Source organism: Ovis aries, chromosome 12 (assembly GCF_016772045.2).
Source record: "Ovis aries strain OAR_USU_Benz2616 breed Rambouillet chromosome 12, ARS-UI_Ramb_v3.0, whole genome shotgun sequence".
NCBI lineage: Eukaryota > Metazoa > Chordata > Mammalia > Artiodactyla > Bovidae > Ovis > Ovis aries.
In genome coordinates this window covers 68756938-68781661 of record NC_056065.1, presented here as the reverse complement: position 1 = coordinate 68781661, position 24724 = coordinate 68756938, and the positions used below count along the sequence as shown (strand labels likewise).

Sequence of the window (24724 nt, the reverse complement as noted above, 5' to 3'; positions counted from 1 at the left end):
ACATTTTCATAACTAGATATATCAATCGTTGGTTTTCTATCACTACCATATGGAGAAAGGCCCTCAGCAAGAGAAAATGGTCAGGAAGCTGAGTCTCAAGAGCAAATCCAAGTGGAACGCCAGTCAAGTTTGGATCCCATGGATTTTCTATGATGACTGTTTCCCCCACAACGTGCCATCCTGCCCCTGCTATGTAGCAGTCCACATGCTTCCAAGGGCACAGGCTCCACTGAAATCTCCAAAGATGTAAGCAAGTTAAGGCAATCCGATCCTTGGGTCACTGAGTGGCCCAGGCTTTAAGACCATCAGCACATGGCACTCTGCTGGCCACAAGCACTGGCACTAAGCTCGGATCACTTGCCTGCTAACTGAAGAAAGCATTCCTTCTCCTGGGGCATTTTCAAGAAAGCAAACAGCCTGGCTCTTGCAGCAGCCTCCCTAGGCCTGTCAAGAAAGCCAGCTTTGGACTGAATACAACACATTGGATGGCCAGAGCAGAGAGCCAAAAATTTAGACTCTAGATAAGCAAACCCAGAAGCCTGACTACCTCCCTATTTTCTACTGTATATAGGTCAGCAAACACCTTTATTTTGAAAGTTGGTTGAATTTGAGTTTTCTTTACTAATAAATATGATCACATGCCCACATTTCTAGATTGCCTAACCACTATTATATAGTTCATTATAAAAAAAAAAAATAAAATGCTTCTAAGCTTGTCCACATTCACTTAACCATAAAGATAGTATAAAAATGGTTCTGATATTAAAAATTCGAATCTTGACCAAATACATTTATGGCATGGGCTTATTTGTAGTTAAGTGAACTTATCTTCACAAATTATCTTTACAAGATGAAACAACAAATATATTTACATGTTTTTGTCTTTGCCTAGAGAAAGCATTTTCCTGCCCCTGCCTCCTCTTGACCAGTACTAACAGTTTTGCTTGGGCAAAACTTTTAGAAGCCATTTACTATACCATCACAATAAGAACTGTCAAGGCATAAGCATTTGAAAACTAGGAAATGATCATCATATTTCAACAAAACATTTTATTTACATTAAGAAAACATATACCCATGAGAATCACGCCACCTCAAGATTTACTTGAAAGGATTTTTGATCTCTATTGTCCCAAAGATTAATGTGTTATTGATTAAATAACACAAGGATAAAGCAGCTCAAATTTTAGCTGTCCTAGTGCTTGAATAATGCAGACATTTATAGAAAATAAAACCAGATAATGGAGGCAAATTAATATATTTTGCAAATTTAATTATTTGATGGACTATCTTCAGTAATTTAAGTAACTGTCAATTTTCCCTTTTAGTTTGCATTGTGTAATAACTTTTTAAATAAAATGAGGACAAAATAATTATAAACACATAAAACAGAATAATTCCAAGGGCACAGTCCTTAATATTCTTCCTGTCTTTATCCACACTCACTATCTTGGTGATCATATCCAGGTTCATGGCTTTAAATAACATCTGTACATGAATTAAGAACAGCTTTAAAACCTCACCCTTGACCTCTCTCCAATCTCACAACTTCTGTCTCCAAATACCTCTTTGACATCTCCATCTGGATGTCTAATAGTTTAAGCTCAGCACATCCAAAACAACTCTTGCTCTTCCCCCTCAAAATCTGTTCGACTTGTCTTCCCTATCTTGATGGAAGACAACTTCATCTTTCCAGTGGCTCAGGACAAAACACTGAGTCACCCTTGACTCATCTCTCTCCCAAACACTACATTCTGACTTATCAATAATCTTTCCTGTTGGCTCTCACTTTAAAACATACCCAGAATCTGATGACATCTCTCTACCATGAATCCTATTAGCCTAGGCAGAGTCACTGTCACCTCTTGATTGGATCACGGCAATAGCTCCTGACTTGGAAACTTGCTCCCACCTTTATCTTGTAACTCCAAGATAACTCCTTTTAAATGTTAAGTTACATCATGTCACTACTCCCCTCAAAATCACCCAAGGCTTTCTATTTTTACTCAGCATGAAAAACAGCACCTTCACAATGACCTCTATGAATAGCCCTCTACTTCCTCTGTGATTTCCTGTCTTTCTCTGCGTCCACCCCTTATCACTCAGCTGCTGCCACACTGGACACACCCTCACCTTAGACAGTCTTTCTTCCCTGTTCTCTTCCACTTTCCTTTTAGCTCACCATGAGGTCATATTTGAGTGAAACCCACCCTAGGGATCCTATTTAAAATCACAAGCCCTCTTCTCTGCAACCATCTGTTCCAATTTCCTGCCACAGTTGTTTTTCTTTCTACTTTTCCTTGGCAGCGATCAGTAACATTCTCTGCAAGGTACTTAGTTATCATGTTTATTATCTCTCTCTCCTGCCAGAAGATAAGTGCCTTGTGTTTAGGGATCTTGGTTCCTCCACTTGCGTATCTCAAGCACTGTGACCAGTGTCTGAAACACAGTGAACATTCAATACATATTTCCTGAATAAATGAATAAATACAGAAAGGCAGCCAAAGATGGAGAAGCTCTATACAGTCAGCAAAAACTAGACCAGGAGCTGACTGTGGCTCAGATCATGAACTCCTTATTGCCAAATTCAGACTTAAATTGAAGAAAGTAGGGAAAACCACCATTCAGGTATGACCTAAATCAAATCCCTTATGATTATACAGTGGAAGTGAGAAATAGATTTAAGGGCCTAGATCTGATAGTGTCTGATGAACTATGGACGGAGATTCATGACATTGTACAGGAGACAGGGTTCAACACCATCCCCATGGAAAAGAAATGCAAAAAAGCAAAATAGCTGTCTGGGGAGGCCTTGCAAATAGCTGTGAAAAGAAGAGAAGCGAAAAGCAAGGGAGAAAAGGAAAGATATAAGCATCTGAATGCAGAGTTCCAAAGAATAGCAAGAAGAGATAAGAAAGCCTTCTTCAGCAATCAGTGCAAAGAAATAGAGGAAAAGAACAGAATGAAAAAGACTAGAGATCTCTTCAAGAAAATTAGAGATACCAAGGGAACATTTCATGCAAAGATGGACACAGTAAAGGACAGAAATGGTATGGACCTAACAGAAGCAGAAGATATTAAGACGAGGTGGCAAGAATACACAGAAGAACTGTACAAAAAGATCTTCATGACCAAGATAATCACGATGGTGTGATCACTCACCCAGAGCCAGAAATCCTGGAATGTGAAGTCAAGTGGGCCTTAGAAAGCATCACTACGAACAAAGCTAGTGGAGGTGATGGAATTCCAGTTGAGCTATTTCAAATCCTTAAAGATGATGCTGTGAAAGTGCTGCACTCCATATGTCAGCAAATTTGGAAAACTCAGCAGTGGCCACAGGACTGGAAAAGGTCAGTTTTCACTCCAATTCCAAAGAAAGGCAATGCCAAAGAATGCTCAAACTACCGCATAATTGCACTCATCTCACACGCTAGTAAAGTAATGCTCAAAATTCTCCAAGCCAGGCTTCAGCAGTATGTGAACTGTGAACTTCCAGATGTTCAAGCTGGTTTTAGAAAAGGCAGAGGAGCCAGAGATCAAATTGCCAACATTCGTTGGATCACTGGAAAAGCAAGAGAGTTCCAGAAAAACATCTATTTCTGCTTTATTGACTATGCCAAAGCCTTTGACTGTGTGGATCACAGCAAACTGGAAAATTCTGAAAGAGATGGGAATACCAGACCACCTGACCTGCCTCCTGAGAAATCTGTAGACAGGTCAGGAAGCAACAGTTAGAACTGGACATGGAACAACAGACTGTTTCCAAATAGGAATAAGAGTACGTCAAGACTGTATATTGTCACCCTGCTTATTTAACTTCTATGCAGAGTACATCATGAGAAATCCTGGACTGGAAGAAGCACAAGATGGAATCAAGATTGCTGGGAGAAATATCAATAACCTCAGATATGCAGATGACACCACCCATATGGCAGAAAGTGAAGAGGAACTAAAAGCCTCTTGATGAAAGTAAAAGAGGAGAGTGAAAAAGTTGGCTTAAAGCTCCACATTCAGAAACCGAAGATCATGGCATCTGGTCCCATCACTTCATGGCAAATAGATGAGAAACAGTGAAAGACTTTGTTTTTGGAGGCTCCAAAATCACTGCAGACGGTGACTGCAGCCATGAAATTAAAAGACACTTGTTCCTTGGAAGAAAAGTTATGACCAACCTAGACAGCATATTGAAAAGCAGAGACATTACTTTGCCAACAAAATTTCATCTAGTCAAACCCGTGATTTTTTCCAGTAGTCATGTACGGAAGTGAGATTTGGACTCTAAAGAAAGCTGAGCACTGAAGAATTGATACTTTTGAACTGTGGTGTTGGAGAAGACCCTTGAGAGTCCCTTTGACTGCAAGGAGATCCAACCAGTCCATCCTACAGGAAATCAGTCCTGGATATTCATTGGAAGGACTGGTGCTAAAGCTCAGACTCCAATACTTTGGCCACCTGATGCAAAGAACTGACTCATTTGAAAAGACCCTGATGCTGGGAAAGACTGAAGGCGGGAGGAGAAGCGGATGACAGAGGATGAGATGGTTGAATGGCATCATCAACTCAATGGACATGAGTTTGAGCAAGCTCCGGGAGTTGGTGATGGATAGGGAGGCCTGGCGTATGACCATCCGTGGGGTCGCAAAGAGTTGGACAGGACTGAGCGACTAAACTGAACTGAACAGAACACCCATATATCACACATGTCTACAGATTTCAAAGCTTGCCTATGGGTTACAACCCCAGCACATGTCTCTCACTGGCCCTAACTCAGTCCAGGCCAATACCGTGGCCACATCCTTGGCTGGCTCTTATCTTAAGATGAAGTTTATTTCTCCTCTAATTTTTACTCCCCAAGTTCTAAGCCTACAAAAAAGTTTTTAAAATAGCATAATGAACATCATATACCCCTTTGCCTAGTGTTGCCAGTTCTTAACCTTTTGTCACATTTCCTTTTTCTCATTTATACTTGAATTTTTTTCCTGAACTATTTGATGGCAATTTTCTGGTGTCATGGCACTTTACCTCCAAACACGTAAATTGAGCATCACTTAAGAATAAAGACATATTCTATATGTTCACAATAAATGAATCATACTCAAGGAATTCAACATTATTACCCAACATAGTCCATACTAAAATTTCCTCAGTTTCCCAATAATGTTGTTTATGGTCTTGTTTTTTATGTTTAGGATATAACCGTAGACGGTGCGTTATATTTAGACACCATGTACCTAAGACAGTTCCTACTGCTCTTTCTTTCTCCCAGCTGTCTTCTTCTTCCCCCTCCCCTTCTCTTTCTCCTTCTCTGTGATGTCATTGACATTTCAAAAGCATCCAAGCCAATCATTTCCTCATTACTGGATTCAGGTTAAAGATTTTCAGCAAAACCTCTCCTTTAGAATTAAGCTTTCGATGCATGTTTTGATAGTTATAAAAGTGTCAGCGCATGAACTGGTTACTAGCCTAGTCCATGCGGCCAGATGTAAGGCAGGCAGGGGGCAGGGGGTGGTTAAATCCAGCTCTACCACTCATGTACTGCAAGAAATATTTAGTAGTATTTTGCTCCAGCTCCCCTATTAGATAGAGATGATCCTTCTACTCATACTGTCATGTAGATTAAACAGTCTAGTGCATGAGGTGAAAGTCGCTCAGTCGTGTCCGACTGTGTGCATCCCCATGGACTATACAGTCCAGGGAATTCTCCAGGCCAGAATACTGGAGTGGGTAGCCATTCCCTTCTCCAGGAGATCTTCCCAACACAGGGATCGAACCCAGGTCTCCCACATTGCAGGCGAATTCTTTACCAGCTGAACCACAAGGGAAGCCCAAGAATACTGGAGTGGGTAGCCCATCCCTTCTCCAGGGGATCCTTCCAACCCAGGAATCCAACCGGGGTCTCCTGCATTGCACGCGGATTCTTTACCGACTGAGCTATCAGGGAAGCCCCCAGTTTAGTATATGCTGCTAAGTCACTTCAGTCGTGTCCGACTCTGTGCGACCCCAGAGACGGCAGCCCACCAGGCTCCCCCGTCCCTGGGATTCTCCAGGCAAGAACACTGGAGTGGGTTGCCATTTCCTTCTCCAGTGCATGAAAGTGAAAAGTGAAAGGGAAGTCGCTCAGTCGTGTCTGACTCTTAGCAACCCCATGGACTGCAGCCCACCAGGCTCCTCCATCCATGGGATTCTCCAGGCAAGAGTACTGGAGTGGGGTGCCATTGCCTGCTCCGTTTAGTATATGGGAAACACTTAAACAGTACCTGGCATTTGGCAAATGCTCTGTGTTAGCTCTATTTATAGTTTTCAAACAATGTGGACTGATTTCCAGTTAGTGGCTGAGAGGAGGACACAAGATAACTATGAAAGTCCTAGCTTGAAATTAACTACGTCCCATTATTGTTTTTGGAAGTTCAGAGTGTTTTCACCTCATCCCCTCTTGACAAACGGCATTGGTTGGAAACTCAAAACGGAGAGCGACGGTGTCGGCCCTGTGCAACCCACGGGAATGGTTCCGAGGTGAGCGGTCATGCTCTGACGCGCCTCTAGAGGGCAGCAGAGGCACTAGCTGCTCCCGGCTCGTTGCAATAAATTCCCGGTTGACTCACTCCATAAACAGGGTTGGAGGTTGGCCTTACCCCTAAGAGAGTAAAGAGGTGTGCGATCTGTTACTTGGGAGATGAAGCAAATAACCACAAGTAATACCAACGTACATTATCATTTTGGTAAGAAAGCTAAGCTTAGATGTAACTGTTTCTGAAGACTAAATATATCACACCAGTGCGAACGCCTCATCCAAACCATGGTAACATGAAACTCACTAGATCTGGTTCCAGCAGTTTAATTCTTAGCAAGCAGCTGAGTGTTGAGAGTGACTCCGATATAACTGCTGCCAGTGCCAGCTCCCATGGGCAGGGAATACCACCCTGTCCCAGCAAAACAGAGGCACAGCAGCTATCTCTTCTTTGGTGTCTAAACACGGGCACAGAGGTTTTTCTACTTCCTGTCAACTCTGAGACCTTATGGTGAACGTTCCTATCAGGATTCAAGTGTTCTCCTATAGCTGAGTTATTACCAAGTGCCGAAATAGACATCTCCTAAATTTTTTCTTCTGGGCTTCCTTGGTATATCAGTGGTGGTGAGCCTGCCTGCCAATGAAGGAGGCTCAGATTCCATCCCTGGCTTGGGAAGATCCCCTGGAGGAGTGAATGGCAACCCACTCCAATATTTTCCCCTGGGAAATCCCATGGACAGGGGAGTCTGGCGGGCTACAGTCCACAGGGTCATAAAAGAGTTGGACATAAGTTAGTGACTAAACAACTACAAAAATTTTTTCAGAGTATTCAAAAATAGAGTAAACTGTAAATAAATAATTATCAGCAACATGGTTAGCACATTCTCAACATTTCAGATGGGCAGTACGGGTCACTGGTAAGATCATGGAATATGAAAGCAGATAACCTGGGCGTGAATCCCAGCTCCACAACTACTAGCCATGTGGTCTTGAACAAGTTAATCTCTCTGTACCTCAGTTTCCTCTTCTGTAAAATGGGGATAATGATAGTACCTGCTTCATAGAGTTGCTAGGAAAATTTAAGGAGTTAATATGTATAAAACTCTTCAAACAGGCCCTTGTACTTAATAAGCACCATAGAAGTGTTAGCTTTTATTATCTAGAGTCTCAAAATCCTTGGCAAGTGTTCAAGTTTTCCCTGCCTTATTTTTGCTTCTGGATATCCATGGCGGCACAGCAGCACCTAGGATCCAGTGTGTCCACAGAGCATTACTCCGCATGAGTGAGTGAGGGACAGTCGCTCAGTCATGTCTGACTCTTTGTGACCCCATGGACTGTAGCCTGCCAGGCTCCTTTGTCCATGGAATTCTCCAGGCAAGAATACTGGAGTGGATAGCCATTCCCTTCTCCAGGAGATCTTCTGACCCAGGGATCGAATGCAGGTCTCCCACATTGCAGGCAGATTCTTTACCATCTGAGCCACCCTGCAAAAAAAAAAAAAAAAGGAGCATTCTTCCTTTCAACTAAAACACACAGGAAAAAACTGGACAATTCCTGCACCTCCTAAGCCTTCCCCATGTAAAGGCCCTTGACCCATCTGGTTCCTTTCAGTATAGTCCTGCATTATCCTCTCTGGACCAGCAAGGTGCCAGCTGATTTTCTGGATGCAGGTGGGGTGATCACTTGTTTCTCTCTGGATCACCTGCTCCAGCACTGCCATTCTACCCTCTTAGGGAGAATACTTGACTGGTCACCCACCATTATGCACAAGCTTTCCTCTCCTTTAACCAAGTCGAAAGAGATAGACTGTATTATACATATTTCCCCCTATTAAAAATATTATACATATTTCCCCATATTAAAATGAAACAATCGAGTTCCTTTAGTAAAAATAAAATGAACTCCTTTAAAATTAAAAAAAAAAAAGAATTAAAAACAATTCAGAAAACAGGTATTGTTATACCAAAAGAATAGCAACAAAAATCACTTGAGTGATTTTGAGGGAAAATAAACGTTGTTTAACAAATAGGAGATTAAGAAGATGATGAATATATAGAAAATAGGATCAGCATTTTTAAACTGAGATTATCTTATGTAAAAACAGGGTCTGTGTGAATATATCTTGTTAAGAAAGACTTGTGGTCTCTGAGGACCGGGTGGGTTCCAGTGTTTAGAGTGGTTTCAGAGCAGTGCAAACATACCAACTGTCTAATTTTCTAGTCTGTTCTCTAAGCTTTTCTTAGGCTTGGGGGCTTGGGTATCTGAAGCTTAGTTCAACAAATTATTAATGATTGCTCCTCAGACATACTTTCAGCATTTCTAGAAACCGAATAAAATCAAAACAATTTATGCTCTATAGTCCGTTGTGAAAACTGTAGAAAAGTTTAATAATACCACAGCACACTGTAAAGTTTTGATCTTTCCATTGTGACATAGTGATTTAAACACATCGCATTTAGAGTCAAACAGCATGGTTTCAAACCCAGCTGTTTCACTTATAAGCTTTGAGATTTTGGGCAAGACTCAGTGGTCTCAACAGTCACATATCTCAAAACACAGGAAAGTGAAAGTCGCTCAGTCGTGTCTGACTCTTTGTGACTCCATGGACTATAGCCCACCAGGCTCCTCTGTCCATGGAATTCTCAGGCAAGAATACAGGAGTGGGGAGCCATTCCCTTCTCCAGCGATCTCCTGATCCCAGGAGACCAGGGATCAAACCCAAGTCTCCTGCATTACAGGCAGATTTTTTACTGTCTGTGCCACCAGGGAAGCCCTCAAAACACACACATACCTTGTTTTATTGTGCTTTGTTTTATTGTACTCCGCAGATATTGTGTTTTTTCTTTAACAGATTGAAGGTTTATGACAACTCTTCATCAAGCAAGTCTACTGGCACCATTTTCCACCAGTCACTTTTTAATGAAGGCCTGTGCATTGTCGTTTTCAACATAATGCTGTTGCACACATAAGACTAGAGTACAGTGTAAAAATCACTGCAGACGGTGACTACAGCCATGGAATTAAAAGACGCTCGCTCCTTGGAAGAAGAGCTGTGACCAGCCTAGACAGCGTATTAAAAAGCAGAGACATTACTTGCCAACAAAGGTCCGTCTAGTCAAGGCTATGGTTTTTCCAGTAGTCGTGTATGGATGTGAGAGTTGGACTGGGAAGAAAGCTGACCGCCAATGAATTGATGCTTTTGAAGTGTGGTGTTGGAGAAGACTCTTGAGAGTCCCTTGGACTGCAAGAAGATCCACCCAGTCCATTCTAAAGGAGATCAGTCCTGGGTGTTTATTGGAAGGACTGATGCTAAAGCTGAAACTCCAGTACTTTGGCCACATGATGCGAAGTGCTGACTCATTTGAAAAGGCCCTGATCCTGGGAAAGATTGAAGGTGGGAGGAGAAGGGGATGACAGAGGATGAGATGGTTGGATGGCAACCCTGATTCGATGGACATGAATTTGAGTAAACTCGGGGAGTTGGTGATGGACAGGGAATCCTGGCGTGCTGCAGTCCATGGGGTCACAAAGAGTCAGACATGACTGAGTGACTGAGCTGAACTGAACTGAGGGTAAAAATAACTTTTATATGCACTGGGAAACAAAAAAAAATTTGTGTGACTCACTTTGTTGCTGTATTTGCTCTCTTGCAATGGTCTGAAACTGAACGTGCCACATCTCCGAGGTATGCCTGTACCCACCTGTAGCAGATGATGTGGATGTTTCTGACTCATCACCTTCAGTAAGCAACTGATGCTCTTCTTTCATGGACTCCCCCTCCACCCCACATTTCTTGCCACTCCTGCTGGTTGTTAACCAGTGACTCTGGGGGAGGATGGAAGCCAAGCTCCCCCTTCTAGCCTATGCCCCAGTGTTGCCCCTGAAGGACTTTGGCTTGAGATGCAGCCTTACCTGGCTCAACTCCCCTTCCTGACCTGCTCCCCCCACTCCATTCAGGGATAAATCCCTTGCATTCGGACCTCATCTCAGCATCTGCTTCTGGGGACACAGGACTTCATATTTAGCCCTCTTCGAGTTTAGAAAGGACAGAGGAGGATAAACACCTAAAACAGCATCTGGCATATAGGAAGTGCTGTCTGAGTTTTAGCTATTGTTCTTGTCTGAGGTTGAACCAATAGTAGCAAGGAGAACCGAGGGAGTCATACAAGGACTTCAAACAAACATAAAGCCACAAACACACAACCTCTTGAGAATTGTTGAGGGAACGGAATAATCCACATGGCTGCTTTCATTTGCATCACCGGTTTGCACCCCTGGCCTTAATTACAAGGGAATAAGTGCTTCTGGCTGAGTTGTAATATAAAGAGGCTGCCACTGTGTGCTCCCGTGAGACCCACCGCAGGCATTCAATTTAGTTAATAAGTATGGATACTGAAGACTTGAACGTTCTCGCTCCCATGTGCTACTTTTTTTTCTTTATAAGTGAAAAGTCTTTGGTTCGTCCTTTAACTGGGTTTCATGGAGTAGTTTCAAGGTTGCTTGTTTGAAGGTAAGCAGCAGGAGTCTTAAGAACTTAATTTTAAGAAATTCAAAGAGAAAAGGATGCACTTTGTTCCTTGAGTTTCTTAAACCTATATTTCATATCCTTTCATAGTAATTTGTCTTTTATGGATAAAATATACACAAATCACTTAGGAAAAAAGGCACCTGAAATGACCTTGGGAGGCCAAGTTCTTCTGTTTTTAAATGGCAGACACAGGGTATATTATTAAGATTTCTATATGGTAGCATTTCTAGCACAGCTCAGTAAGAGCATTTACCATTTCTTTATTATTCAGTTCAAATATAAGGGCAAAGAAAGTTACTCATAGGATTTCTTTTTTTATGGTTTTCATTTATCAGCTCCTGGGGAAGAAAAAAAAAAAAACTGGTATAGGCAAAATCCCAACACGATAAAACCAGAACTAAAGTAATAGTGGTTGGGGGGGGAGAATTATTATGATCCTAGGTCCTAAAAAAAATTATTCTTCTCCGGTTCTCTCATCTGACCCCACTACAGTCTGGCTTTTGTCCACTTCACAGCACTTGAGCCATTAATGATCTCTTCCAGGACAAATGGAATGTTCGCTCTTCCACCCTTATTCACTTTAATCTATTTGTTGCTTTTGTTCGACTCAACCACTATCTTCCTCCTCCTCCATAAGCCTCTCTTCTCCTAATTTTCTCTGATCCTTTAGTATTTTCTTTCTTTTCTATTTTATTATATATTTTAAAAATAAAAATGAAAACGACAATTAGAGGTCGAAGGAAAAAAAGCACCCCCAACCCAAAAAAATGTTATTTCACTGGATTCCTCGGGGTTTTTTAAAATGGATTTTCACATCCCATGTATAGGATTTTGTAACCTTTTTCTACAAGATGTTTTATTTTAATTACTTCATGTTGTCATATAATCTCCATAACCTCCACCCTTAATTCCTTTGAATAATTGCATCTCTTGACTCGTTCTCTCCCCAACAAATCTGCTGATGAGCCAAAAAGTACTTTATAAAAAAGCCCACATTCTCCTTTTACATTCAAGTCTCCCTTTTGTTCTAATGATATGAATACTATTAAGGAAACAAAACTCCAGTGTCTCACGGAAATATTTGTACCAAAATGCTATTTATTCTGAAAGTTAATTGGGCAATTTAGATCAAAGATGTATTTTTCTGAAGTGCCTAAAATATATCTTTCCTCTAAATAATTCCCAGGATTTTTTCAGAGTTCCCAGAAAAGTGACAGGTAGGCACAGGCACTTAATTAGTAGTTTTCAACAAAATTAGCATTTTCCAAATTCTGCTCCAGATAAAATCAGTGAAATACTAGCAGATGTTCTATATTAAAAAGAGGGAGGGAGTGGGAGGGATCTCCATTATTTTTAAAAAAAAAAATCGTAAGAAAAATTTTACAGGGTCTCCTTACTGTGAGAATTTTCAGAGCCTTTACTACATTAATCCCAGCACCTAGCACAGTTGGCAGGTGACCAATAAATATTTGCTTAATATGTGAATGTGCATTGTGAATCTCCAAGAAATAATACTACGTGTAACAAGTCAATTGGTAAAAGAAAACAATTTATTTATTTGAGATATTTAAACAACTATTTAAAAGATTGTTTATGGTGGGATTATTTGGACTAACTAAAAACAACCAACATATGTGGCAGATTCATGTTGATGATGGCAAAACCAATACAATACTGTAAAGTAATTAACCTCCAATTAAAATAAATAAATTTATATTTAAAAAAATAAAAATAAAAACAACCAACAATCCTAACATCCATCACCTTAGAGGCTGGCTGAATGAATTATGGTGCAGTAAAAGACCATGTAGCCATTACAAATTATAATATAGGTTAATATTTATCGACACTAACAGATGTCAATGACATATGAGAAAAAGTAGATTTTAGAACACTATGAAATTTTGTATGCTGTCTAAATAGATAGGTAGATATATACATGTATATAGTAATTATTTTTGGTTGGTGCAATTATATATGATTTTCCCTTTGTATTTTATATTTTTATTTTTGATTATTATTTTTTGTGTGACCAATACATCTATTTGGTCAGAAGAAACAATAGAGTTATTTCAATATTTAAGCAATAAGTAAATATAAGCTGCATTGATTGAATGGAATTACACAGCACTCAGTGGTGTAAAACTGTAAATAGTAAACCAACCTTTTAGAAAACTTTTCCAAGCTGAACACTTTCATCACAAAATTATTTTTAAATAGTCTAGCTTGCTAAAAGCAGCAATAACAAAATTAATGGTAAAACTTATACTGGTAAGTATAATGGTATAACTTATTTATACTGTCTAATACTTCTTTGCATCTCGGTTCTTAGTGTTACTTGACTATCTAAAGAACAACTTGAACCACAGTGAGCATCTTGGGAGCCAAAGACAGCATCCGGAGCCAGGGTCGGACTGACTCTCACCTTGTTAACTATCCCTGTGGCCAGGATCTGTAATGGCTTTAGCCTCAATTTCCTGAACTCTAGAATAATGCGTAGGGACCAAATGGTAGGTAGCTCTCCTTTAGCCAAAAATTAATGGTTTTACCTAAGATGTCTCATCTTAATTGTAATGAGATTTTTTGGAAAGTAAATGAAATGCAGGGAGTGCTATACAGTGATTTAAGTTATTTTTCTATCCTCTTCACATATGGTAAACATTATAATAAATCATCAAATAAATATATGCATATATTTTTATATCAGTTCCATGCAGAGTTATCAAAGGTCTTATAAATTTGTGTGTAAATTTACCCAGCAATTTTACTTTTAGGATTTATCCTAATGAATTATTCATGAATATATATAAAAATTTAACTTGATAAAGATGCTCATTTCAACATTATAATAGGGGGGGAAAAGACATTAACAGTATCCAACAAGGAACTAGTTAAATGGATTGCTGTACATCATAGAAAATCACCATAGTCATTAAATGATGGAGGAAAATATTTGTCATAGAAAGAGATTTACAACACATTTTTAAGTTGAAAAAAGGTTATAAAATAGCATTTATAAGGTGGTCCCATATGTCTGTTGTAAAATATGTATACGTTCATAAACAAAGGTATGGAAGGATCTACAACAAAAATTTTACCTGGAAATCAGTGGGTTTATATGTGTCTTCTAAACTTTATAAAGTTAATATACATTGCTTATGGAACAATACAATCAGTGGACTTAGGGACTTTTTCTACAGTTTATTCTAAGGACTCCGGATAACATAAATAAACCACTTATTGTCCAAAAAAAAAAAAGATTCAATAGAACTGTATCAGTAAATCCTTGCTTAAAATGGTAATGCTAAATGGTAAAATCATCAAAGATGCCTAGTCACTTTTCCAAAAATAATAAAACTGTAATAAGGACAGAAATGAATTTTTTAATGCCCTTGAAAAATGATAGTTTCAACTGCACATGGCTTGATGTTTCTTGATCCCCAGGTGTCTGAAAATTAAATGGTGCAGATCATCACCAAGGTCCATGACTAAGAGGGAAATAAAGGAAACCAAGGTGTCAAGATTCTGAATACCTATCACTGGGTTCTTTGAAGACTCACCATTTTCCACACTAAGGAATAATTCCAAGCAGTCTCTGTAAACTGTAAAGCCCTTCTTAACATTCATACCTCTAAATTTCAGAAAATAGTATGATTTATTTAAAAGGTGATGGGATCCCCAGAAGGCTGACAATTTTTACTTTGCCTAAAATATTCTATCATTTATAGCAGCCATCATTTAAAAAGAAAAGATATTCTACACTTGAAAAGATCCTAATCTCAGATTTTTTTTAAAGTCCTTCAAGGAAAGTCCCTTTAGCTTTACAAATAAAAGCAGTATCTTGTTCGTGTTTGTCTCATTTTGCTGGCAAAGCCTTTAGCAGGTACTAGCACTGCTTTTTAAGTCTGTTATCTAGTCAAGAGGTCTCTGTTTAAAAAAAGAAATCAGGGTAAACACTGTGTGTATTTGGTCAGCTATTCAGAAGGCTGTGGAGAAGCAATTCAGAGGATTTAAGAAAGTGAACTGTTTAACATTATTTAGGAAAGGACAATTTTTTTTTTCCTGTTGAATTTCATTTAAATAACAGTAAACTGAAACTAAAATGAACCTAATCATTTTTCTTCCTGTTTCCCAAACCTCATTCATGTGTTGTGTTTACAAGTTTTGTCATATTTGCAGAACACCTCCACTATTATTTATTTTATATTTTTCCTTTCAGCCTCTTTCCTCGGCAGTAATATCCATGATCAAAGGTTTGGTGGGCAAGTGTACACTTTTAACCATTCTGCCATTTAAAGGATCTTGGATATTTGTCTCCACAAACACCCACGTAGTCTAACTTCCTCATTTCACTGAGGAGCAGCGTGTTAAATAATGTTCTTTTTTACTTCTGTGTTTATGGTCTTCCTTGAAGAGAATGGCAGGGCTGTTAATGGATTTGAAAAACAGTAGCAATGCATAGGAGAGTCTGTTCATGACATGTCAGCTTAATTGTCTGTAAGATACTTGTGTAATTTTACAGATGTTGCAAGTTACCTATCTCTCCTATTACCAATTTCAATTTTTTTTAACAGTTCTTAAATGGTTCAACACTCTCTACCTTGTATTATTCACTTATCCAATAAATATTTCTTGGGCACCCACTTTGTGTCTGACACTTCCCAGGAAAAGCAGTGAGTGGGCAAAGCAGACAACAGTCCTTACCTTCAGTAGGCTCACACTCTAGTAGACTTTTGCAGCTCTCTAAGGATATGGCATGTTTCCTCTTCTAGACTGTAAGTCCCGGGAGGACCAGATCTGGCTCTAATTTAACTCTGACTCCTCCATAGCACACAAGAGAGCCTCTGCACTGCTATCAGGGAATAACTGAACAACGAAAGTCTCCATAGCCCTTCAGTTTATTTACACTTTGGCCCTAAGAACCACACCAATCATTTTCCCTTTTTTCCACTTAACCTGTCCTTTTTTCAGTTTTTAATTTTCCTGATTTCAATTTATAAAATTCTGAAGATGAGGAAAAATCAGAGAGAGAACTTGTGGTGAAGGAAAACTAGCAATGAAGCGAGCAAAAAAAATGAACATTTCACCTGGTGCATTCAAAGTGCTCTATTTCAGAAATACGTCAGTGAAATAAATGCCTGAATGTTTAAATTTTCATAAAAAGTAGCATTTAAAATATATTCGATTAGAAAAATTTTTGACAGTATATATTTTCCAAAATCATTCAAAAACCTATTGGGGTCTTAAATTTGCTGTATTTAAAAATACTATTGTATACATTTATTTTTTTATCAAGCAAAGTCATAAATCCTCTTTTCCCAGCTTAAAAAAAAATACATTGTATTTACCTTAAACTTGCATGATTTAATAAACATTTAATGTTACTAATTGTTCACCCTTAATAGGAAAGAAAACTAAACCAAAGATTTTTTTCAAAGTGTTGCCACTGCTCACAGTGGAGATGATGACAGTCACTTTTGCACAGATTCTTCTTTAGGAATTCAGTTCACAGTGATTGACATTTTTCCTCCCAATCTTTTCTTCCCTCTTATTAAAAAAATAATAAACTATACTGATGTATTCAAATTCTGTGTAAAGATTAAGCCTATAAAAGGGATAGACTCAGGCTTTAAGGCATTAAACATCATATTTCCTCTCTCTTTTTTGTGGAACTCTTCTGCCTTCAGCTAAATCAGTGGGGACTTTACAGGCAGCACAAAGCCCTGGAACTCTGGCTCCAGGTGAGCTGCTCAAGGTCATGCGCCTTCGGTAACAAAGTCAAGTTCTGTACCCACCACCCCTCCTCCACTACCTACCCCCAATAAGAAAGCTGCTAATAGTTCTCAGCAAGACCTTTAAGTGTGTAAAACCTCTAAACTCAGTTACCTGTTACCATCAATACATTTTTCAAGTGGGGAAAAAAGGTAGCAAGACTTTCTAGAGATAAAGAAAAAAGCCGACAAGTCTAGATCAGAACCAACTATGTCGGTAATGGGATTTTTCTTGGGTTTTTGCTGCCTTTTAAAAAACTTTACTCTATTGAATATATACAGTTGATTTCCAGTGGTGTGTTAATTTCTGCTGTACAGCAAAGGGATTCAGTTATATATATATATATGTGTGTGTGTGTGTGTGTGTGTGTGTGTGTGTGTGTGTATGTGTATACATATATATATTCTTTTTCATATTCTTTTCCATTGTGGTTTATCATAAGAGATTGAATATAGTCCCCTGTGTTATACAGTAGGTCCTTGTTGTTTCTCCATTCAATATATAATAGTTTGCATCTTCTAACCCCAAACTCCCAATCTACCCCTTTTGGGGGGCTGCCTTTTCACTCAGTTTTTTGCATCTAGTCAGAATCACTATATTGCCTGCATCATGAGGACAAACACAGCTTAACCTCCCCACCCTCCCGCCTCTTTTCCTTTCTTTTTCACTCCAGATACAAGAGAACATGATTGGTAGTTTGAGACTTGATCCATCTGACTCTCAAATAGTTGGTTATTTTTCTCTGGCTCTCTTTCTGCTCCTTCTTATTCTGGAGAAACCCTGACTCTAGTAAAAATGATGCAATGTGACTGAGGTGCCAGTGTTTGGACTGTAAATTTCGCATTAGGAAAGCTTTTGCTGCACTCCAGCCTGGAAACAGAGGTTGATTTCTATTGAGTCCACAACTTTGCTTGCCAGTGAGAAATACATGGGTGCCTCTGGCTGTCTGCTTTGTAAACACTCCAAGTCAATACATATGATTCTATTCACTCAGAAAATGTGTCAGAATTTACCACATAACAAGTATTAATACTACAAATAAATATGATACAGAGTGTCTTCCTTTAAGGACCTTTTGACTTACAGGGGGTTATATACAAAGTTGTTGATTATATATATAAAGTTGTTGATTATATGTCAGGAAGTACAGGTAGATAAAGACTTACCTTAGGAAATGGAAATCATTATGGGCAGAAATGTTTGGAGACAGCTTCTCAGAACAGATAGAACTCAAGCTGAGTATGACAGTCAGAGGTAGAATTTTTAAAGCCAGGAAGAAGAGCTTGTCCTTGATGCAATATCCAGTAAGGAGCAACTGAACATTCTTCAACAGAAAAAGCAGTTTTTTGAGATGATGTGTTTGACAGCAGTAACCAAGGCACCCAGAGTTGGGAGAGACCAGAGATGAAGCTCACCTATAAATGCACAGAACATTTTGAAAAACTGGAACAGAGTGTGTTAGGAGCCTTCATTTCCCCGGGGTGGTAGAAATGTCTTATCAGTTTTGGGGGTGGGGTCTTGTATTTGGGTGGCACCATGATGCTAAGGCAAGATGTGTTTGCTGCTGCTGCTAAGTCACTTCAGTCGTGTCTGACTCTGCGACCTCATAGACGGCAGCCCACCAGGCTCCCCCATCCCTGGGATTCTCCAGGCAAGAACACTGGAGTGGGTTGCCATTTCCTTCTCCAACGCATGAAAGTGAAAAGTCAAAGTGAAGTCGCTCAGTCGTGTCCGACTCTTAGCGACCCCATGGACTGCAGCCCACCAGGCTCCTCCATCCATGGGATTCTCCAGGCAAGAGTACTGGAGTGGGGTGCCATTGCCTTCTCCGTGTCAGAACCCCTGGTCCTTGGTTATCTCTCTTTTGAACCCTCTCAAACCTATGGGGGTTCTTACGGCGTTATTCCATTCCTTCAGGGTGCAGCCTGGGAGGAAATAAACATGCATGCCCCCTTCACAAACATTCCATCTTCCCTCTGGCTTTCTCTCCAGTTCTCCCTCTTAATTCCTGGGCAGAGGCCTTGCTGCTACATCACCACGGATCTGCTATGACTGGAGTGAGCCCTGAGTCTCCTGAGTTCCTAGGCTCCTGGAGCCCAAGAGTTTTCTCAGTCCTGCTCTGCGATGTCATTTCATCTCTGAGTCAGCGCCGCAGACTGGATGGTGATGGAAGGGGTTCAGAAAGAAATGCAGAGCTGTGTACGATCTCTGGCTGCCTAGTGCTGCTGTGATAATCCAGCAACAAAGCCATCAGCAAGGAGTGGCATAAGAATAGAAATGAAGTGAAGTTAAGCAAGAAATAGCGGAAAGGAAGAAAGAAATAACAAGATCTTGTTTGTGACATACTCACAGGACGTAAATGAACTTGAGGGATTGAATGGAACTGATGTCAGCTGTCATCAGACAGATTTTTCCATGGCTCAAATTCCCCTTTCACCTTTCCCTTCATGCACTATTAGCACCAGGTCCTGTTAATTAAAAGTTCTCCAAACCCGTATCCCTTCTTTCCGTTACTGCCCTTGTTCATGCCAGCGACATCTTCCTCTGGGCTACAGACTGCATTACACTTCTTATTTCTCTCTCTGTCCTCACCCTCCTGTAATGTATCCTTGATTCAGCTGTGAAAATGACCTTAAGCAACAATTGAATCATGCTTGCCAAACTTCTCTGGCTCCATAGTACCATAGAGGGCATCTAACTCCTAGGCACACAGCTTTATACCACCTTTATAGAAACTTTATAGAACCTTTATAGAACCTTTCATCATTGGGCCACTCCTGCTGGTCCGGCTTTACCTAAGGTCTCCTTCCTAAGGCTGCAGCTTGGGCCAAGCAGGAAGGCAGCGAGGTGCAGTGGTCCAGGGCACAGACTCGTTACACACAGCCTGCTTTGAGTCCTCACCCCGCTGTTCACTTGAACAAGTTATTTATAGTGAGCCTTCATCTATAAAATGTTGTTAGGAGGATTAGGTGAGACTTTATTTTAAAAGTGCACTTAGTACATAGTCAGAACTATGCAAGCATCTACAGTAAGACAAAAATACCTCCCCAGATTGTCAAGGTCTCTCCTACCCCAGGGAATTTATACCTTCAGGTTCTTAATCCCATTTGTGGGCCCCTCTTTCCCTCGGTCAATTTTTAGTCTTCCTTCTCAAAGTGAAAGTGTTAGTCAATCAGTCGTGTCCGACTCTGCAACCCCATAGACTGTAGCCCACCAGGCTCCGCTGTCCATGAGATTCTCCAGGCAAGAATACTGGAGTGGGTTGCCATTCCCTTCTCCAGGGGTTCTTCCCAACCCAGGGCTCGAACCCAGGTCTCCTGCATTGCAGGCGGATTCTTTACCATCTGAGCTACCAGGGAAGCCCAGTCTTCTGCTGCTGCTGCTAAGTCGCTTCAGTCGTGTCCAACTCTGTGTGACCCCATAGACAGCAGCCCACTAGGCTCCTCTGTCCCTGGGATTCTATAGGCAAGAATACTGGAGTGGGTTGCCATTTCCTTCTCCAATGCATGAAAACTTAAAAGTGAAAGGGAAGTCGCTCAGTCATGTCCGACTCTTAGTGACCCCATGGACTGCAGCCCACCAGGCTCCTCTGTCCATGGGATTTTCCAGGCAAGAGTACTGGAGTAGGGTGCCATTGCCTTCTCCGAGCCCAGTCTTCTAGGAGGAGTTAAAAAGTCAGTTCCTCTGTGAAGCCTTTCCACTTCACTTTGTTAATCCCCCTGTGAACACTTTTATTGTATTACAATTCATTTTAGTTTTTTGTGGCTGCTGGGACAAATTATTGCAGTCTGGGTGGCTTGAAACAACAGAAATGTATTCTTGAGGTTCTGAAGCCTAGAAGTTTGGAATTGGTGTCCCGGGGCTGAAATCAAGGTCTTAGAAAGACCACAGTCCTTCTGGAGGCTCCAAGGGGAAAATCTGCTCCTTGCCTCTTCCAGCTTCTGCTGGAGGTCCCACATTCCTGGGTTTATGGCCACATCCCTCCCATCTCTGGGTCGGTCTGTGTCAAATCCCCTCTGGGGATGTGGGAAGGCTCTTGTGATGGCATTGAGGGCCCATCTGGACAATCAAGAATAATCGCCCAGCTTAAGATCCTCAATTTAACACATCTGCAAGACCCTTTGAACCATATAAGGTAACATGCACAGGCTCTGGGGATCAGGGCCTAATATCTTTGGGTGCAATTATTCAGCTACTACAGAATGGCTTGCACATGTGTTGGTCTTTTCACCATGGTACAACAAGGATTTAGCACCGGGTAAGAACATGTAGTCAATGAGCGGAATACACGGAATACAGAGGAACGGTGGTATAGGCAAGGGGCCCACTGTCCGTGTTCATTGGTATTCCTTCTTTGCTAAGGCTTTATATCCCCAGGCCAGAGCTGTTGCCTTCATGTGCTAATCTGTGGCCGGAAGGATATTTCACTCATACATTATTCAATAGATCACCTTCTAGGTTAGAGAAGTTAAGTGAACTTACCACTTCTTATCGCTTTTCCTGAGCTATGGTGAGGCAAAGTCCCCAAAAAGCTCCGTTCAAGCTCCATTCTTTCCAAGCTGTGGGGTGGCAGGCAGTGAAAAGGTGGATGGAGACTCTCCCGGAATGCGAGAATGCGTGGCGGCTGGCTGACAAGCATGAGCTGCATTAAGAGTGCTGTCATCGATCTGCTGCCCTGGTGAGCTGCCATCCCTTGGCAGTTTATTTTAAACACAGTTTTCTTCATAAGCTAAGCTCCTAAATTAATGGCTAAACTTAACTGACCATCTTTCCATCTTGAGTCATTTGGGTTCAGCACAGGCATTTTTCTCAAATGAGGCTGTTTCTTTTCCAGTGTTCTTAAATTAGACTCATCCTCACCATAAGTCTGTTCCCACCACCACTCACCTGGAAAGACAATTCAGCAGTTAACATGATTGTTTTGCTCAGTTGTTGGAAATCCTTCTCAGCGAAAGAGGAAAAGATGACTCGCAGTAAAAAGCTAACAAGCAGATTACTTTGCATAAGGAATCCTTATACGGCACATTATTTACTGTGTTGTAACTGCGCATTTCTACGCCAGTCTTTTCATCTTTGTGCTGGTTAGAGCTGCCAGAAATCAGAAAGTTATAAAACTATGTGGAGTCACTGAATTTATCCAAGATTTGCCTATGTAGGTGTATATCTGAAAGCTTCTGAGGTTTAAGATAATTCTCACATTAACATACAACATCTATGTGTAGTAAAACACAGTAATAAAAATTGATTTAGGTGTAAGTGTGTGCTCAGTCATGTCCGACTGTTTGCGACCATATAGATGGTAGCCTGCCAGGCTCCTCTCCATGGAATTTTCCAGGCAAGAATTCTGGATTGGGTTGCAATTTCCTCCTCCAGGGGATCTTCCTGACCCAGGGATCAAACCCCTGTCTCCTGTGTCTCCTACACTGGCAGGCAGATTCTTAACCACTGCACCACTTGGGAATACGATTTAGGTATGGTAACTGACATAAAGCTCATCTAACAGAATCTGGCATCTGTCAGAGGCTTTTTAATCAGAGGAGACTCCTGTGGGTTGTCCAACAGGACCTACTTACCTCCTAAAATCATCTAGAACAACACTCTTCCTCTAGCCTTGCTCTAGTCACCCTTTCATCACGGTCACACTTCTTCCAACCAACGACACTTTGCACGTTACCAAACCAAGCTTGGGTCTGCTCACCGTGTGCAGTAAAGCTCATCTACTGATACAAGGTTGTGGTGACGAACGTGCAGCATTTATTGCAGGATACCAAGCAAGAAGTCCACATAACTAGTGCCCAGAAGGTTTGAACTCCCCAGTGGCTTTCAGGGAATGGTTTTAAAAATGGTGATGGGGTTGTGGGGTGTACGACCAACTTGCAGACATTCTGATCAGTTGGGAGGGAGGTAATCTGGAGTCAACATCATCAACCTTCTGGTTCCAACCTGTCTGGGGTCTGTGATGTGCTGATGGTCACCATGCAGTTAACTTCTTCCACCTGACAGGGATTTCAGTATCTGTAAAGCAGCCCAGAGGATGGCTCAGAATATTACCTATAACCCTTGATGCTGCTGCTGCTAAGTCGCTTCAGTCGTGTCCAACTCTGTGCGAACCCATAGACAGCAGCCCACCAGGCTCTGCCGTCCCTGGGATTCTCCAGGCAAGAGCACTGGAGTGGGTTGCCATTGCCTTCTCCAATGCATGAAAGTGAAAAGTGAAAGTGAAGTCGCTCAGTCTTGTCCGACCCTCAGCGACCCCATGGACTACAGCCTTCCAGGCTCCTCCGTCCATGGGATTTTCCAGGCAAGAGTACTGGAGTGAGTTGCCATATAACCCTTGAGGAGGAACTAAATTATTTTGGCTTTATTTAATGGATAAACTATTGTTTTGTCTTGCTTGACTGTTTTCCCTTTTTTGTACATTCTCTCACTTCTTAGATTAAACTTACTCCTTGGAACCTGGGGAAGGCCTGGGAGGCTAAAGTTTTCCTACAGACAGGAGGCAGGTGGGGGACATGGGAGGGGCTGGGATCTGTTCCCAGAAGGCCCCACGGGGTCCTGCTCGGTTACACATGCTGTTCCCTCTGTTTAGAATGCTTGTCCCTCCTTTTCTCTTGATTAAGTTCAGTCATTACTGTCTCTGAAAAGCATTCCTCAGTCAGTCAGTTCAGTCGCTCAGTCGTGTCCAACTCTTTGCGACCTCATGAATCACAGCACGCCAGGCCTCCCTGTCTATCACCAACTCCTGGAGTTTACTCAGACTCACGTCCATCGAGTCAGTGATGCCATCCAGCCATCTCATCCTCTGTTGTCCCCTTCTCCTCCTGCTCCCAATCCCTCCCAGCATCAGAGTCTTTTCCAATGAGTCAACTCTTCGCATGAGGTGGCCAAAGTACTGGAGTTTCAGCTTTAGCATCATTCCTTCCAAAGAACACCTAGGACTGATCTCCTTTAGAATGGACTGGGTGGATCTCCTTGCAGGCAAGGGACTCTCAAGAGTCTTCTCCAACACCATAGTTCAAAAGCATCAATTCTTCGGTGCTCGGAAAAGCATTCCTAGACTAGGTCATGTCCTCTAAGCACTGCTCCAGCACTTGAGACTGTTGACAGTTTATATTTGTTTATGTGATTATCTGATTAATGTCCGCTTCCTCTGCCAGACAGACTGTACAAAGCTCTGTGAGGACAGGGACTAAGTCAGATTTTTGTTGTTGTTCTCATTACCATTATATCCCAAGCCTTTATCACTGTTTCTGGAACACAGTAAGCATATCATAAATATTTAAATGATGAATGAATATGTCTTGGAATCTCTTGCTAGCTCTGCTTCATTTTCCTCATTAGTAAGAAAATGCCTCTTCCATTCCCCCAAATTCTAGAATATTTATGGTTCCTGTTTTTTTTGAGGGGGGCGGTTTAAAAAAAACACTATTTATTTATTTGGCTGTGCTGGGTCTTAGTTGCAGCATGTGGGATCTTCAGTTTCAACATACGAGATTTAGTTCCCCAAACAGGGATCCAACCCGGGCCCCCGCATTGGGAGCTTGGAGTCTTGGCCACTGGACCACCAGGGAAGTCTCTGGTTCCCGTCTTGAGCCTACAAGATTGACTGTCATGTGCCCGCCGTGTCCAGTGGTGTCTTAACAGGTGGTCCCGTGTTCAGTCGCCTCCCTTCCAGTCTATCGGCGAGGCTGCAGCAGAACTGTTCACAGCACTGGACTGATCAGCGCACCCCTCTGCTTAACCATTTTCAGTGACCCCCATACCTCCTCTGGGAGGAAACTCGTCTCCTGAGAAGATGCCCTCCGTATGCTCCTGCCTCACCTCCTGTCCTCTCCCTGAGATCTCAGGCTCCACTCAACACAGCAGGTTGCAACCACACACCATTCTTTCTTTCAAGTCCCTTTGTCTTCACACGA

At 41.3% G+C, this 24724-nt stretch overlaps 1 long non-coding RNA gene across 1 annotated transcript; it reads right to left on the bottom strand.

Annotated features, from left to right (window-relative positions):
• Positions 1-1030: 1030 nt before the first annotated feature.
• Positions 1031-21394, bottom strand: LOC132657476 (uncharacterized). Its single transcript, XR_009595749.1, has 3 exons — positions 21291-21394; positions 17975-18223; positions 1031-7992 (listed from the first exon to the last, which is right to left on the bottom strand). It is a non-coding gene; the product is annotated as an uncharacterized LOC132657476 (long non-coding RNA).
• Between the last annotated feature and the right edge of the window lie 3330 nt (positions 21395-24724).